The sequence below is a fragment of the Dermacentor albipictus genome, chromosome 1 (genome assembly GCF_038994185.2).
Source record: "Dermacentor albipictus isolate Rhodes 1998 colony chromosome 1, USDA_Dalb.pri_finalv2, whole genome shotgun sequence".
Taxonomy (NCBI): domain Eukaryota; kingdom Metazoa; phylum Arthropoda; class Arachnida; order Ixodida; family Ixodidae; genus Dermacentor; species Dermacentor albipictus.
Genome location: NC_091821.1, coordinates 32,420,180 through 32,432,654, shown reverse-complemented (window position 1 = coordinate 32,432,654; position 12,475 = coordinate 32,420,180).

Below are 12,475 nucleotides of genomic sequence, written 5' to 3'. Positions count from 1 at the left end.
CCCATTTACTTTCTTCCATATTCCTCAGCCGTTCTTCATACTCAATTTTACTGCGAGCTTCCCTCACTTCAAAACTAGTCCAGCCCATATCACCCTGCACAGCTTCATTTACCCGCCGTGGTTGCTCAGGGGCTATGGTGTTAGGCTGCTGAGCACGAGGTTGCGGGATTGAATCCCGGCCACGGCGGCCGCATTTCGGTGGAGGCGAAATGCGAAAACACCCGTGTACTTAGATTAAGGTGCACGTTAAAGAACCCCAGGTGGTCGAAATTTCCGGAGTCCTCCACTACGGCGTGCCTCATAATCATAAAGTGGTTTTGGCACGTAAAACCCATAAATAAAATTAAAAAACAGCTTCATTTGTAGTCTTCCCGTGAGCGCCCAATGCGAGGCGACCCACTGACCTTTGGTTCCCATCGAGTCCTGATTGTACCCCTGATTTAAAGCAAACAACCGCATTTCCAAAAGTAAGTCCTGGAACCATTGCACCTTTCTAGATACCTCGGAGGACCTCGCACCTATTGTATCCCCATAGCGCTCTGTGCTTCATTATGGCTGCATTTATCTTCCCCTTCACTGTTATTGTTTTTTCCTGTGTTTGATGATGTGTGGCGTTTTATGGCGCAAGGGCCAGGTATGGCCAAAGAGCGCCATGACAAATGTAATGTTTACAGTACATTGTGATTGGTGTAGACAATAAGTTCCTCATGATATATGTGAGATGGCTGTAAAGAGGCCTAAAATCTGTTGCCGTGGATGGCGTAAAATATATTGTTGCTAAAATAATGACACTTAGTAGTGCTGTGGGCTATGGCAATGGGGTTTCGTTAAATGCATGATGCTATAAAACATAACGTTGACACTTTAGCTTCGAGAAATTCTTTGAGTACAGGGGCTGTTATGCGTGCGCTAAAAATTCCCTGGCCAAATTATTTGCAGAGTGTCAGTTTCAGATAAAAATTCTAAGACTAGTTTCGGATTAAAAAGCGGTTCATTGCTAGAAAAAAAATTTCCGGTGAAGATGAATATTTTGGCGATATGCAGAAATAAAATACCTTTTTCTTTGTGCTTCTATTGCAGGGCAATTAATAAGAACGTGCAGGACTGTGAGATTTTGGCCGCACTTACTGCAAGTCGGAGGATACCCCCCAGTCAAGAGGTAAGAGTGGGTGCCGTAAGTGTGTCCTGTTCTTAATCGGCAAAGGAGCACTTCGTGATGCCGTGATGTTCTCTCTGATAGCCAATATCCTAATTTGGGTTTTATCAAGTGCAGTTTATTTGATATCTGAGCATTCCACTGTTGCTGCCAGTGTATTTTCAGCTTGTGAGGCAAGTATGCTTTAACATCTGTGGCTGGGATGGGTATGTTTATATCCGTGTCACTAAGAGCTACTGAAGTAGCTTTCTCGTCAGCAGCTTCGTTGCCTTTTATACCAGAGTGGCCAGGTACCCAGCATAGGATTATCGTTTGTTTAGCACTATAAGCTGAGCATAGCAATGTATACAGTGTTTCCATATATCTATTGTGTTCGTTTATCCATATACCAAGGTATTTATATTCTGTTACCGGAGGTATTTCCTGGCCCTGTATTTCCACTGTCCACTGTTTTCATTGAATATCATAACACCTGATTTTCCTTAACACTGGATGAATGGATGGATGGATGGATGGATGGATGGATATTATGAGCGTCCCCTTTGGAACGGCGCGGTGGGTTGCGCCACCAAGCTCTTGCTGCTATACTGCCTAATATCCTACCTAGGTTAAACAATGAAAAAAGAAAAGCCAAAACAGTCTGAACTACCACGCCCAAATTTGCTGATCCCCTATTGCGAACTGTGCGAACACTGAACAATGGGATTAGCGGCACCTGGTGAGGCTTCAAATTACTAAACAGTGCATAGCTACTGCGCGGCCCGATAGATGGCGCTAGAAGCTGAAGAAAAATAAAGAAAAAGAAACAACATATTCTAGACGAAGATGAAAACAAACTGGAAGGAGCAGCGGCAATAAATTACATCCGAAAATTAACAGCCGAATCTTTCCAAGGCAATGGCGAGGGTGTATTTGAGGAAAAAAAGAGCACGAAAGAGACTCGTGTGGAAAAAGAGCTGGTGCTGACAAATTTTAATTGGAAGAAAGCCGAAGAGAAAATTCCTAAGCCCACAGCCACATGGCTAGACGATGTTCCCGTTAGGCTGATTAATGAACTAGAACCAAAAAGTAAGGAAGCTTTGGTAAAAGCAGTGGAAGAAACTTTAAAAGATAGACGAATACCAGAAAGTTGGCGACAAAGTAGAATGAAGTTAATTTATAAAGGTAAGGGGGAGAAAGACAGAATTCACTCGTATAGACCGTTGACCATTACATCGATAATATACAGGCTTGCAATGCAGGCAATCAAATTAAAGCTTCAAGCATGGGCAGAGAATAATGGCATTTTGGGAGAACTTCAGAATGGCTTCAGAATAGGTAGCCGTTTAGATGATAACTTATTTGTTCTTACTCAGTGTATTGAAATATCAAAAGTAGAAAGCAGACCATTATATGTGGCCTTTTTAGACATTACAGAAGCCTATGACAACATATACCGCAATCTTTTGTGGGATATTCTGGATGGGGAAGGCTTAGGTGACGATTGTCAACAGCTTTTAAAAGAGATTTACCTAGAAAATACCGTTTGCGTTGTATGGGATGTGATGAGGGGCGAGAAGAAAGTTCCTATCATCAAGGGACGGAGGCAGGGGTGCCCTTTATCCCCACTGCTGTTTATGATCTACATGGTGAGGATGGAGAGGGCGCTAGAAGGAAGTAATATCGGGTTTAATCTCTCATACAAACAGGCGGGTACAGTAGTCGAAGTAACCAAGGATATCCGTGGGACGTCCACCATAAGTCCCAACGTCCATCCATCCGGATATCCAAGACGGACGTCCGTGGGACGTACAGGAGAAGTTCATATCCTGTTTGGATGTCCCAACGGGATGTTCATGGAACATCCCGTTTTGAACGTCTGCTGGCTGTCCATAAATAGGCATGTCCAGGATATATACACTAGGATATATATACTAGTTAACATAATTATGTAAACTAACATTAAAATATTGCCGGAAATGTGTCAGTTCATATTATGTGTGCTTGTTTTTGTTCTCTGTCGGATACAGTCCATCCATTTCGAAAGCAAAATAAATGTCTTTCCAGCTTGATTTAAATTCTGCCTACTTTAACATCGTAGTATTAAAATAAATTTTTTTTTCTATCGGTGGGTCATAGAAATTATTTGGAGTTTGCTTTAAAAAAATGCTTGTGGATGACTAGCAGAATATATAGGTGCCCATTTGAAGCCACTTATTCGACCTGGAGTCAAGCACTAAAGTTATCTCTCATTATGAAAACGTCCTGTCCATCGAACATGTAACTGGGACTTATGCTGCTATGTCGGTTCAAGTGTATCATTCAAACAGTAAATAAAACACGTTGTTGGGCTAGTTTGTACACTGGATCAAGAAAAAAACCACCCCCCCCAAAAAAAAAGACGCAAGCAGGAAACATACACAAGACAGGAAAGAGGCTGGTTCCTATCTTTCCAGCCTCTTTCCTGTCTTCTGGTATGTTTCCCGTGTGCGTCTTTTTTGGCTGGTATTTTCTTAAAACAGGAAGTAGTCTACCGTGTTCAAATTTCCATATAATTATACGATTGCATGCTACAAGTGGAGAATTCTTGTTCCGTTTCATTTTGAATCCTCAATCACTATGTACAGCCAAACAGGTCTAGTAAAGCTTTAGTAAAAGTCTAGTAAAACGTTCTGCAATTGAACAAGACTTTATTTGTCACTTCTGTAGAGCTAATTTAGCATCATCCTGGCTCTGCAAGGAAGAATGGCCTTGTTTCTGAACGACATCTGAAATAAACAGACAAGTAATAATTAATCTCCATTTCAAGCGTTAGTTTCACCCGCTGCCAAATGTTTACTCAAAGAAAACAATTTCACATACACTTTTAGTCTTTCTTCGCAGCGGCTGCACACATTTCTTTTACCCTGTGCAGCCACTCCTTTACATGGTAGATGACGTCGTCTATTGTGCAGTCTTTGTGATGGCATGTCCGCCGAGCAGCCGCTAAAAGAAATGGGCGCGCCTTAAGTTTCAAGAAACAGTCACTTTCTACCAGATGTGAATATGTACACACAAAACAGAACTTTGACGAGCTTCAGATCCCTAAATCTAACCTTGCCTTTGTGACCATCCATACTAAATTCAGATGCAGCCCGATCACTCATTATATACGCCATCATTGACTTGACAGTCATATTGAAAGTTCTTGTTTCATAACCCATAAGGTCCAGAACCTGGAAGAAATTTACGACATGTATGTAACTCTCAGCATGCAATTTCATGGCATACTTCTGAGATGTAAATGTGTCAGTAAAATGCATGGGATTACACAGATGCTAATACCAGGGCAACTGAGCACATGTATCTATGAATGCAAACAAGACGAGAATTTTATGCGCTGAAACAAGTGGAATAAAAGTTGGTCATTCAGCTGGCATACTTTTTTGAAACAGGTTGTACATATGCGAATATTCAGCAAAATCGAGGCGCTAGCATCTGAAACAAAATGTCTCACTGAACCTTACCAGAGCTTCACTTTTTGCTTCAATCAGTTCATTGAAATCGAGGACTCTTCGCACACTGTCCAGTGGGCAGCGCAGCACTGGCTCAGGAGCCATCAAAGTTTCTTCTGGAGGGCTATTTCTTTGTAGGTTTACTGCTAGCATCTGTATAACTTCAGCCTGGTTGTGCCTTACGATGTTTAAACTTGTCACAACCCGCCGCTGAAACTCTGTAAGAGGGAAAACAGAGCATTGAATAAGTGAAGTAAGCCAGAGTACGGCTGTTCGAAAACTTACCAGCACAGCTCAAGGTTGTCCCCGAGGTTTGTCGACAACCTGGAAAGTGCGACACAGCAATTCATGAGCAAGCACCCCAAAAGTGTGTTGGAACTGTGAGAACTAGGCAAAGTGAGTATTACAATTGGCACTGGCGCTGGCATCCAAATGCTGCTGACTCTGCTCCTGCGATAATAGCTGCAGTGTTTGTTATGCAACTCGGTTCTGAGCGTGTGCAAGCAAGACAGAACAAAATGCCATAAAATTGGGAAAACCTTTTTGCTTTGGGATCGCTGCGCCTTGTCAGCCACACAATCCCTAATTAGGCTGACGTCGTCCTCATTCCCATTTTCCAGAGGAAGGTCAGGTGTCTCCCGACTAGAAGCTGCAGTAACATACAGGGTCAGTGCAATGAAACGACACCTAGCTGGCAATGAGCTGATATGCTACCTGGCAGTGACGTCGTCTGAATTTCGTTGCAGAGGCTCCATTCTGAGCTTTTTTGGGTCTCTGCAAGCTGAACAAAACCAGTGAAAGCTCACATTGAAAGCAACTACGAAATGGTCTGCGAACAAAAATATGACAATATCATAAGCTTAGGGCCACCGTTTAAAGTTTAAATTTTAAAACTAAGTTGCTCACGTTACTGCATCTTAATCTAGTGCACCACCTGGCAATCACTTTTCCACACACTAGTGCCAGTAAAAGTAGCAACTTGACCAAGGTAAAATACGCAAACAAAAGTCTTACGTGTCTTGTGCTGCAAAGAAAGCTGCAAGGGGGCGCTCGGAAGGTGATCAGAATCCGATTCCGCGCTGTAGCGCAAAGGTTTAATCCTCTTCCGCTTTCCACCACCATCAGACTCCGATATATCCGACCTGAACCGGGCCTCTTCCAACTTCGCACGGCCATCATCATATGTGCCTGAGGTATAGTGCATTGCCAATAGTTAATAGGCCTAAACTATGCACACGATTACATGTACCATCAACCTAAATGATTTGAAACGCGGACAGTAATGTTATGACAACGACTGCTACGTGTAATCGCTTTGGAGTCAGCTGTTTCTAAACATGCATGGAGCAGTTCAAAGTAAAATTAACCCACTGACATGCACATATGGAGGTAAATTTGCAAACCAAAAAAGACACTGCAATATAACTTCGGAACTGGCCTTTGAATTTATGGTGACAGTACACATAATAGTCTGGCGAATACTCACAGAATACACCTTTCACAACCCGCATTATAGGAGAGGAATCCCGCATCTGGTTCTGTTCCGCGTCGAACCATTCTTGTGGCTCTGTCTGATGGTACTTTTGGCCACATACATTTTTCGCCATTTATCCACATGCAAGGCACACCCTCGACCTCATCCGTAGCCGTAAACTCCACAATTGCATATATCTGAAACGATGACACCATGCGCATCTTAAAACAAAGAACCCGACTATACATTTAAAAAAAAGGTACACTATTTCAGCTATCGCTCTACAACATCCCAGCCAGGCCGGGCCACATGCACGCTAATCATTGTCAAGGAGGATTAACTGCAGTGCGCCAGGTTAAATAGCAATAACAAGAATTTATTTGCTCAAATACATGATCGAGCCCCCCCCCCCCCCCCGGGTGAAGTGCAAGACTAGACAAAAGGATAGACCCTAACGCACGTGCGCCTGCTAGTAATAAATAGTCCAATCGGCAGCGCTTTGCAAAAATATGCTTAACATAAGGACCACTAAGCATACATGCACTTACCATGCTCTGGCAAATTTCAAATTAAGGGACCGCGCCGACCACGCACCGAGCTCAAGCTTGAATTGGGTGCCGGGACATACGACGTAAACATAAACGAATATCAAGGTCTTGTGAATACGCCAGCCAGCGCACAGAAAAAAGAAACACTATAGATAGTCACTCATGATGCTGGCAATGGCCCTATCGCTTGTGCGCGACGAAGCATTGGCTCTCGCTAGGCAACAAAAACAAATCTCAAAGGCTATGCTTTTGGTGTCTGCGTGCGTTGAAAGCGATTACGAAAGCTACAGTACGTCACAGCCGCCAGGTAGTAACAGTAATCTTAAAGACTATGTTTTCCTGACCTTAAAGCGCCAAAAGCGTTAGCAGAAACCCAAAACCCGAAAATCGGAGAATGCATATTCCCGAAATAAGTAAATATTTCACTGTGTAGTAATAAAATGCTTTAAAAACCTATTTATATTTGCGTTGCACGTTGATGCGTTATAGCCCCTTGGCAAAACAGAGCCTTGCAGTGATCCAATCCAATCCAAGCCATCGTCGCCACGTCGTCTTTCATTGTGTGATCGTTTGAAGGGCAGCGGAGCAGCGGACGAGTGTTGATTCGTTTATCACTTTCCGTGCCTGCCGAAGTATGCTGCTCCTGCAGCCAATAAGGTATGACAGCTACATCAAATTTCTTTTATGCGAAGCATATTACGAGAGCTCAACCCAGCTCCTCAGGCGCGGCGGTGTCGCCTTCAATGACCTTTGACCCCATACCATACCACGTGACACCGTGACGTCACGACAGAGGAGAAACGGGGGTCCAACTCGCGACGTCGCTCGCGGCGTCGCGGCGGTATATAAGCAGCTGCGCTTGTTTCTAGGTGGCTTTGGCTCAACTCTTGCAAGATGGGCTGGGTGGGAATCGAACCAGGGTCTCCGGAGTGTGAGACGGAGACGCTACCACTGAGCCACGAGTACGATGCTTCAAAGCGGTACAAAAGCGCCTCTAGTGAATGCGGTGTTGCCTTAGAAACGAGCTGTTTCTAAGGCTCAGGCGTGCGTCGCTTGCTCAGGCGCACATTTCGTTGCCGCGCCGAACGCTGCGTTGCTCGACGCTCACCGCGTCCAATGCGGGGCGCGTAGTCGCTGCGCCGTAGCCCATTGTCTTACACCCCTTGGCGGGTCGACGGGAACGCTGTCGCGTTCCACTCTTGAAGGCGAAGCAGAGTAACGCATGAGTTGTTTCTTCGTCTAGCCGAACCAAATATAGCCAAGCAACAGCAGTTCACCAGGCTAAACAGTGGTTCAACAACTAAAATAAAGGCTAGTATGCTTCGCATCCTGGGCTTAACCTTAGCTAAGCCACAGCCATTTTTTAATTCGTTTGGATGTTGAAATGTGCTTTCTGCACAGGTGCCAACATGCCTAGACTGAAGGAAAAGCCGTACACACGAAAGAGAGCGTCGCTGGAAACAAAGATGTTATTCGAGGACTTCGTATCTCGCACCGGCAGCCAGCAGTCAACGGCTCGAGAAGTCCCAAGTATGGAACTGTGCAGTGGCGCATGTACTCCGCACACATGTGTTAACACTTGCCGTCGTGCTGTCCCTGCAAACATTTGTGTGCCTTGTGGTCCTGGCCGCTGCACTTAGGCGACATCAGAAGTTAAGGCCGGTGCTTGTGACACTACGCGCACTACGGACAATGTGCCTTGCTACCCTGATGGATCGACTCTAGGCGACTCTTCGGATGGTTCACTTGGCTCGCCTTAAAGCCCCTACATCCACGCGTCACTGCCGACCAAGCTAAGTACCGCCAACCTACCGTCCTCCTCCACGCTCCTCTCCCACTCACCCCTCAGCTTCCGGCGTCAAGCGGAACTTACGTAGCTTCAGCTTCCTGTTCCGAGTGGAAGTGACGCTATGTTTTTAGCGTTGTTTACTTTCGCGTCTACGGAGAGGCTTTAATTGCACCAGCTGCGGTTGAAACTGTTAATGCGATTCCATCCAAGAACCACCGCCTATTGTAATCGGCGATCTGGTCGTGTTCGCTGCTTCGCGTCAACCTGCGACGGGTTGTGCCTCGAGAGACAACGTACAGTGGAATGCAGTGCTTGGAGACCGCTCCCGTTTTTCGTGCATTTGGAAAACAGCGACCGCAAACTACTACTTCAGCGGAATACAGCTTGTCCCCTTTGAATTCTTCTTGTTTTGAAGCATACATCCCCTTCAGCCAGCACGTATGGAGGGACTTTAGTGAAGGAGTTCGCGACGCCAATTTGTACGGCAGACGCATAGAGTTTATGCTGTTGATTCTGAGGTTGAACTTGTCTCGTACGGCAGATCGAAGGTAACGAACGTCCCAAGTGCGTGCACTGTGTGAAGAACTGCAATGACGTGAAGCTATGAAATATAACAAGTTCAAATTTGCGTCGAAGGCATTCAGTGACATGGTGAAAGCAAGTGTGCTTTTCTTGTGCGATATGCGCGGAGGTGTGCAGTGAATTGGTGCGTGCGCGCGTGTTGTAACGCGTGCAAAGGTGTACGGCGAATTGTGTTAGTGTTGTGACGCGAGCAGATGTGTGCGGCGAATTATGTTCATGTGTTGTGCCCCAGCCCATGGCTCTCCGCACTTTGTTAGAGAAAGGGGACGACAGGCATAGCGCGCGGGCGCAGCGTACGCAAACAAGCACGTAGATGCACACGAATGACGCTTGGTGGAATGGCTAGAGCGAGCTACTCAAATTAGCACCGGTTCCTAAGCACCGGCGTCTCACCATCGTCTGCAATCACAGTGGAAATTCTCGCAGCGCAACTCCGGGAAGCGTAAACGCCGGAACCGGAAATCTTAAAACCGGACATGCCGGAACCGGAAACGCCGGAAGCGGAAATGCCGGAACCGGATTTGGTGTGAGGGGAAAAGGCGGTTGGCGGTACTTAAGAGAGCGGCGGTGGCGCGCGGATGGAGGGGCTTTAGCTCGCCTGTGAGAGCGGCATAACAGGATCCCTTAGAAGAAGTGTACACACAAGTCAGTGTGGGTTCTCTGGTTAGCAGGACCCCGGAGTTTACATTTGATTTAGCTGCCGCGGACTCTTCATCGGCGCCCTCTGATTTTGTTGAAAAACTGCGCAGTTGGGCCATTAAGGTAAATGCTACGTATACAGCGGTCACATCTTTGCTAAAGATGCTCAAGACAAGTAGCTTGGACTTCTCATCTCTCCCAAGTGACGCTCGCACTTTGCTTTCCACACCCAAGAGTACACAACGTGCACCTGCTTTAACAGGGTAGGCAAATTTTCCGAAAAAAATCGATTTTTCGTTTTTTGTTAATTTAAAATCTCTATTCTTTCCTTAACATGGCCCAGTGTTTCATTTGCGCGCACGCGAAATATTTACCTCAAAATCAACAGTTTTCGAAACCTAGGCAGCATCCAGCCACGCCCTTTTGACACATGCTGGGGATCTTTGCCTCTCCTAAACTGAAAAAAAAAAATTTTTTCACCATCGATTTTTTGTCACGTTTAGCGGAATCGCTGTCACTTATCTGGCAACAGTGAAAACCTAGCTAGCATATTTCACTTAGCCAAACGAATCCTAAGACGCAGCTGGATTACTCGCAACGCGCGGTGCTATGTTCGTGCTTTGGCGTGTTTTCGCGGACAATCGAATTTATTTATACTTTGGTGCTGGTTATTTAGCGGTAATGCAATGACGAAGCCAAAGATGTGCTTTAAAAAACGTCTCTTCCACGGAAACCGGCATAAGTCGACCTCCAATGATGCCAATGCTCCGCAACACAATCCAGGAGTGGTGTGCGGCCACCACATGAGCGTCTGCATCGAAGCTTTCGCGCTCGGCTGAACGCTCGAAGCAGAACGCCGGTGTTTCAGCAGCTCTCAAAGCCTGAGCTTCTCCAGAAATGTCTCCATGGAAAAATTCAGAACGCGAATGAGGCGTTCAACAATGTTGTATGGGAGCGCGCTCCGAAGAATGTCTTTCTTGGCCTCAAGACGCTGAAAATAGCAACAATGGATGCTGTGCTAACTTTTAATGACCGCAGCGTTGCCCGAGCCAACATTTTGAGGTCATTCCGAGTTTCTCCAGGACGGTTCACACTCCAGTGGTTGCGCGAAGTTGACCGGCAGCGACTGTACTCTGCAGAGAGGGCTACACGACTGGTAACTAAGGAGGCCCGGAAAACAAGGCAGCTAGCACAGAAAAGAAGTGTTGACGATGGAGGGGACTACCAGGCTGGTGGCTATTGAAAAAATGCACCAGAATTTGTTTCTATAGTCCTATATTGCAATAAAGCTCTTTCTTCCACTTCAAAGCCAATTATCTCAAAACACCAAATTTTGCTGCATTTGACCCTTTTTTTCAGAAACTACAAGCGCTAGGGCGATAACGTCTTCCAGATATTGAGCAAACATTACAGAAAGTCTACTGAACCAGGATTATAAATATTCTTGTAGGGGATTTTTGTTTACAGGCTATTTACTGCAGGTTTTGGCTCTAAAATTTGGTGGGTCCAGTAAAAAAAAATGAAAACAAAAAATCTAATCTATAAAAAGAAATAAGCCTGGTTCAGTAACACTACCTAACATGGCTGAATACAATGCCACCAAGAATAATATTCTAACCCCAGCAGATCACGAGAAAAAGGGTCACGAACATACCCTAAAATGCATGGCAAGAATAGGACCTACCCTGTCCCCTTAACTGCAATGGCTTTTGGGCAACACTGTCACTTTGGCTAGCAGCGCAGCCTAGAAAATGCCTTGTCGGAAGCATGTTTTAAGGGAAGCCATGTTTCTTTGTTATTTAACATTGACGGACTGCTAATTTGTAAGAGTTATACCATGCAGTTGTGGCCAATACAGTGCATGATTGATGAGCATGGTAGAGTTTCCCACATGTAGTCGGCATTTTTGCTGGCCCATCAGAGCCTGTTTCAGCAAATTATTTTCTGAGCCTCCTTGTCAGTCAGCTGCAACAGTTTTTTTCTTTTTCGCATGGAATGGTTTTTGAGCAGCGAGTAATTGAGGTTTCGTCAACGTGTTTTATTTTAGAGGCACCAGCACGGTCATTTGTTTTTCAAATGAAAGGACACATAGGGTATTCTGGGTGCCCAAAGTGCAGAGTAGAGGACACATACAGCAACAGCCGACTCTGCTTTCCAACAAGATCCTCCACTTGGCGCACCGATGATTCATTCAGGCATCAGACTGACCTTAAAGAATGGAATTGCGCTAAAAAAAGACACGGACGAGTAAGGACATGGACGGGCGCTCGTCCATGTCTTACTCGTCCGTGTCTTTTTTTAGCGCAATTCCATTCTTTAAGTATGTACGACCGACTCACCCAACAACGTGGTCTCCTGCATCAGACTGACCCGTCGCGTCCCCATAGACTGCGTCGCCTCTGCACCCCTCGACTACATGCACCTTTTATGGCTGGACATTATGAAAAAAGTTGCTTAGTGCTTGGTTAGGTGGCCGTTTAGAGGTTCGTCTCGGACCTGCAGAACGCAGACGGTTGTCTGACTTAAACCTATCTTTAGCTGCGTATGTTCCTAAAGAATTTTCCCGCAAACCTAGAAGTGTAGAAGGGGCTGAGCGTTGGACGGCAACATAATTCAGACTACGACCTCTCTACACTGGGCCTGTAGTACTCATGCCTGTTCTGCCTTGTGATCTTTACATAAACTTGCTTTCGCTGCACTGTGCAGTCTACATTCTGGCATGTCCTAGCCTGTGCCGGCAGCATAGTGATTATGCCGAGTCTCTTCTTTAGTACTTTGTTCAAACTTTTGCAAAACTGTATGAAAATGACCAGG